Source organism: Schistocerca serialis, chromosome 8 (assembly GCF_023864345.2).
Source record: "Schistocerca serialis cubense isolate TAMUIC-IGC-003099 chromosome 8, iqSchSeri2.2, whole genome shotgun sequence".
NCBI lineage: Eukaryota > Metazoa > Arthropoda > Insecta > Orthoptera > Acrididae > Schistocerca > Schistocerca serialis.
The window spans coordinates 349,320,232-349,325,231 of NC_064645.1; positions in this window are offsets into that span (position 1 = coordinate 349,320,232).

The following is a 5,000-nucleotide window of genomic DNA, read 5'->3' on the forward strand; positions in this document are numbered from 1 at the left end:
GTTTTCCATTGATAGTTTAAAAGATACAGGCAATCAAACCGAAGAACGCGTGGTAACCACGTGGCGACCGGAAGTTGCCGATAATCATCCAAAGAGGGGGTGTTCGGAAAAGTTCAACACCACCGATTGATAGACGTTCTTGTACTCTATCTGACGACATAGAGAAATTGTGGCGTACCTTTTAGAATAGAGCTATTAAATTGATTTTTCCTATGGGCGCGTACACGCGTCGTCTTTCTTCCGCGCCTATGCAGTAATCCGTTTGCATCCGCCTGACGGTAGCTGATAGCTGTTTTGAACGCATGCACTGCTGTTCCCCATGTGTTTCTCTATCCAAATATGAACAGGGAAGTGTACATTCTTTTGTGTGTTTAGGAGCTATAGGCACTGTAAGTGACGACATCGGAGCGGCCACGTGTCGGACCGCGCGCACACTGCGTTTTCTGTAGTAATCCGCTTGCATCCACGTGACGGCTTTCGGTAGCAGGATTGTACGCATGTGATAGTGTTCTCCATGTATCGTGCTATCCAGTGATGTAGAGGGAAGCACGTTTTTCCTTGTGAGTTCAATAGTACTGCCATTGCAAGCAAAGATACCGAAACGACCGAATGGTGACGGGAACTGCAGATTCCTGCGGCCAAATCCTGCCTGTAGGAAACTATCAAACACGTGTTCCCGTACGCCTTTTCATCCTCTATCGGTTGACGTAGAGAAATAGTGGTCCTTCTGTCATAATATAGCAGTGGAGCAGTATTTCCTTACGGCCTGCGCACACGCGCGGGCGACCTGTAGTGCGCGGCACACTGCGCGAAGAAATCTGTTAGCAGTGGCTTAGCGACGGTTTCTAGGGGAAACTCAAGACAAGGCGAGTGCTATATGGTTCATCTCCTGGCAGATGGAGTGTAAAATGCCTTGTTCTCCGACCATAGTATAGCAGCTATTGTCATTCTTCTTTCGTAATCGGAAGTCACATCGCCGAAACTCGAAAGCTGTAGTTAGTGAAGTGCTCTCTGTTCCTCCACGTTTCTCATTTCTTCAATGAGTAGGGCTCTTATTGCAGAACTGACCCTCTCGCTCGGCAGTCACCAATGATACCAGCCTTTCTGTTGACGTGTTATAGTCTGCCCTCACATTTCCTGCAGGTGGTATAATTATAGCCTGTCCCTACATCCTCTGCTGTCTGTTAGGGTAAAACACTATCAACATGAGAAAGATCGCGTGCAACATGTGTCTGTAATTATGAAACTGTGTAACTATGTGTTAGGTTAGGATAGTAAACTGAAAGAAAAATCGAGTGCAGTGACAGCTCTCATGCAAGAACATCGATGGAAGGAAATCGATCAGGCTGAGCAGGTGTTTAATATTGTGTAAATGTGTGTTAGGTTAGGAAATGGAACTGAAAAGATAAATCGTGTGCTGTGACAGCACCTTCGTTGTTATCATTTTGTCTGTAGTTTGTATTTCTCCCTCTCCCAATATGTGTGTCTTATTGTTTAGTCCATGCTAGGTTAGGAAATACTTTCAGAGAAGTTAAGTCGTATGTACTGTGTAGCTGTCAGCTCTGCATGAACGTCGACGATAGGAAATAGACTCCTTGGTGTTTAGCATCGTAGGTTACATAGGGCCCTTATACTTCTCATGTTATTATTAGGTTAGTAACTCTACTTTCTTTTTTTTTATTTTAGGTTATAGAACTCTAGTTACATAAGAAATATCATGTAAATGTGTGAAGGTGGAAGAGGATAGTGGCTGGCACCTAGAGCAAACTTGCCATAGAAGTTTTCTGTTCCCTGAAGTGTTCTCATCACAGGTGGAAGTCTAAGCCCTAAGGAAGAGAAGAGCTCTGAAAAGCCGCCCCAAAATGGGGCCCAGTAAAGAAAATGTAGATATAGGAAAGGAAGTGGGCCGAAATTCCATGAATCCAAGTGACAAGGAAGGAGCTAAGACATGTACTGACCTACAAGCAATGACAAACATAAGAGAAGAGATGGAGGCGTTTCTGTTTAACGAGAACAACAAGATAAACAATGCCCAGAAGAAATTCATACTAGGGAAACTGTCAGTATACGAGCAGATACTGAAGAAATATGAAATGGATATTCTAGAGCTCACAACAGAGCTGAGATGTGTCAAGGCTACTCTAAATACATCTCCTGTAAAAGTCGAGAGCTATGCCAGCAAGGCAGCGGCACAACCATCCATACCAAAAAACGATCCCAGGAAGACCCAGCAACCAAAAGTTCTCATGATCAAACCAGCAGAGGGAGCTCAGAAAACGGACAAAGAACTTCAAGAAACAGTAAGGACGCTAATCGCCACTTCACTAAAAGATGTAAGGATCTCAAAATGTAAGGCAGTAAAAGACAAAGGCATTGTTCTTGAGGTCCCAAACGATCAGGATGCAGAAAAAATAAGGAAGTGTGGAGACATAGCTCAGTCCGGAATTGCTATATCAGATACAAAGAAAAGAAATCCAAAAGTAATCATTTTCGACGTCCCAAGACAGACAACAGAAGAGGAGCTGAAAACTGAGCTGTTTGAAAGAAACCTCTCCAGGCTCAACACGTCTCAGGAAGAAGTTATGGATGGCATCAAGGTGCTGTTCAAGACTGGCCCAAAGGAACGGGAAGATGTAAACTTGGTTTTGGAGACAACACCAGAGATCTGGAATAAGCTAACACAGCAGGGCCGTGTCTACATAAATTGTACCTCACACAAAGTGAGAAACTACAACAACATAAACAGGTGTTTTAAATGCCAGGGACATGGACACACAGCTGCAAAGTGCACGAGTGCAGAAAACACCTGTGGTCACTGCGCAGCATCTGGACACACCTACAAGGACTGCCCAACGAAAGATCAGCAAGCACACTGTGCAAACTGCAAGCGTGCTAAGAAGCCACACAACCATGCCGTAACAGAGAAATCCTGCCCAGAATATAACAGAGTCAAGGCCATAATAACCTACAGAACTGATTATGGCCAGTAGGGACGATTCAGTTCTGCGAACTGGAAGAAGACAAGGGACTGGCACACAGAACAATGTCATAAGGATTCTCCAAATAAATGGGCAAAGGGCAAAAGTAGTCCCTGATCAACTGGCACAGAGGGTAAATGAGGAGAATGTGGATGTGCTGTTGATACAGGAACCCTACTGTATAAACAAAAAAGTAGTAGGCTATCCCCCAAATTACCAGCTCATGTATAGCGCCAAAGATGGAGCGACAAAGGCAGCTATAGCAACTAGGTCGCAGACACTAACAGCAATGCAGCTCACAAATTTCTGCAACAAGCACATGGCTGTTGCTAGTGTAAGTGGGAATTTTGGCGAGATTTACGTAGTTAGCCTCTACTGCCAATATGGTTCACCTATAGATCAGTTCCTCCAAGAACTGGAGGTCATCCTGGACAAACTGAGTGGGAAAGCAATAGTCATAGGAGCTGATACAAATGCCAACTCACCAGTCTGGCACAGCCAAACAACAGACGAGGCAGGCAGAAAGTTGGAGGACTTTATCTCTCAACATGGTCTTCTGGTCATAAATGAGAGATCGCAGCTAACTACTTTCAGTGGGCCCAATGGGGAGAGTAATATCGATGTTACTATATGTACACCCTTAGCTGCCAGAATGCTGTGTAGGTGGATGGTCCATGAGGAATGGACATCAAGTGACCACAGGGCGATCACTTATGAGGCCAGAGTACCCCAAAGAATGAGGGCAAAAGAAGAACTCCCAAATTACAATACAAGCTGTGCAAAGTGGTCCATTTTTGATAGACAGCTCATTAGTGCCACAGAGAACTGGCTACAAAATCCACAGGAGGGAGTCAACGAAAAGGTAAACAGACTGCAGGTGGCAGTCTATGAGAGCTGTAAAAAATCAATGAGAAGGAAGAGACAGGTGCAAAATCCAGTACCATGGTGGAACACAAAACTAGCAAACCTGCGGCGGGATACCATGTCTGCACGGCGATTACTACAACACACACGCAAAAGCGGAAACGAAACTGCTCTGGTAGCTGCAAAGAGCAACTACAACAAAATTAAAAACAGGTTCAACAAGGAAATAGCCAAGGCGAAAGAAGAGACATGGCAGAAGTGGGTCTCTGACTGTGACAAAAACGATCCATGGGCCATAACGAGAAGGGTACTCCAGCCTAAATACGGCACAGAGAATGTAATTAGCAACATTAATACTGGGAACCAGACTCTTACCATGACATGGGAAGAGACTATAAAATCACTGCTCCAAACCCTCTTACCTGACGACGATGCGGATCAGGATACTGAAGATCAGCTAGTTGTGAAACTCGAAAACGAGAGTTACAACAATGTGGAGCTGGATCCAGACTTTACAACTGAGGAAATAGGCGCTGCTATTAAGGCCTGCAAACCAGGAAGAGCAACAGGTCCTGATGGCATTGATGATGCAGTGATCAAAAGAGTATGGCATACCAGCCCTCACCTCCTTTCAGAGATATACAACACCTGTCTACGGGAAAGGAGAGTCCCAGAAACATGGAAGAAAGGAAGAGTGTGCATACTTCTCAAATCGGAGGACAAACCAAGGGATGAGCCAAAATCATACCGCCCAATATGCCTTCTCCCCATCTTAGGGAAAGTCCTAGAACGGCTTATTGTAAATCGTCTTGAGAAACGATATGAGGAATCGGACCTGAAGGCCCCAAATCAGTTTGGCTTCAGGAAAGGTGCATCAACAGAGATGGCCATTAGGCAAGTACTAAGCCACGTACAATGTGAGGAGAGGTACGTTGTTGTAGTGTTTGTAGATATAGCAGGCGCCTTTGATAACCTATGGTGGCCCAGCGTTATGAGGCGACTAAGACAAATCCAATGCCCACGAAACCTGTACGACCTGATGGGAGATTATTTTAGGAACCGAAAGGTGATGGTGAGCAGCAAGGCTGGTGTCGTGGAGAAATGGGTCACAAAGGGTTGTCCACAAGGCTCCATTTGTGGCCCATTCCTCTGGAACCT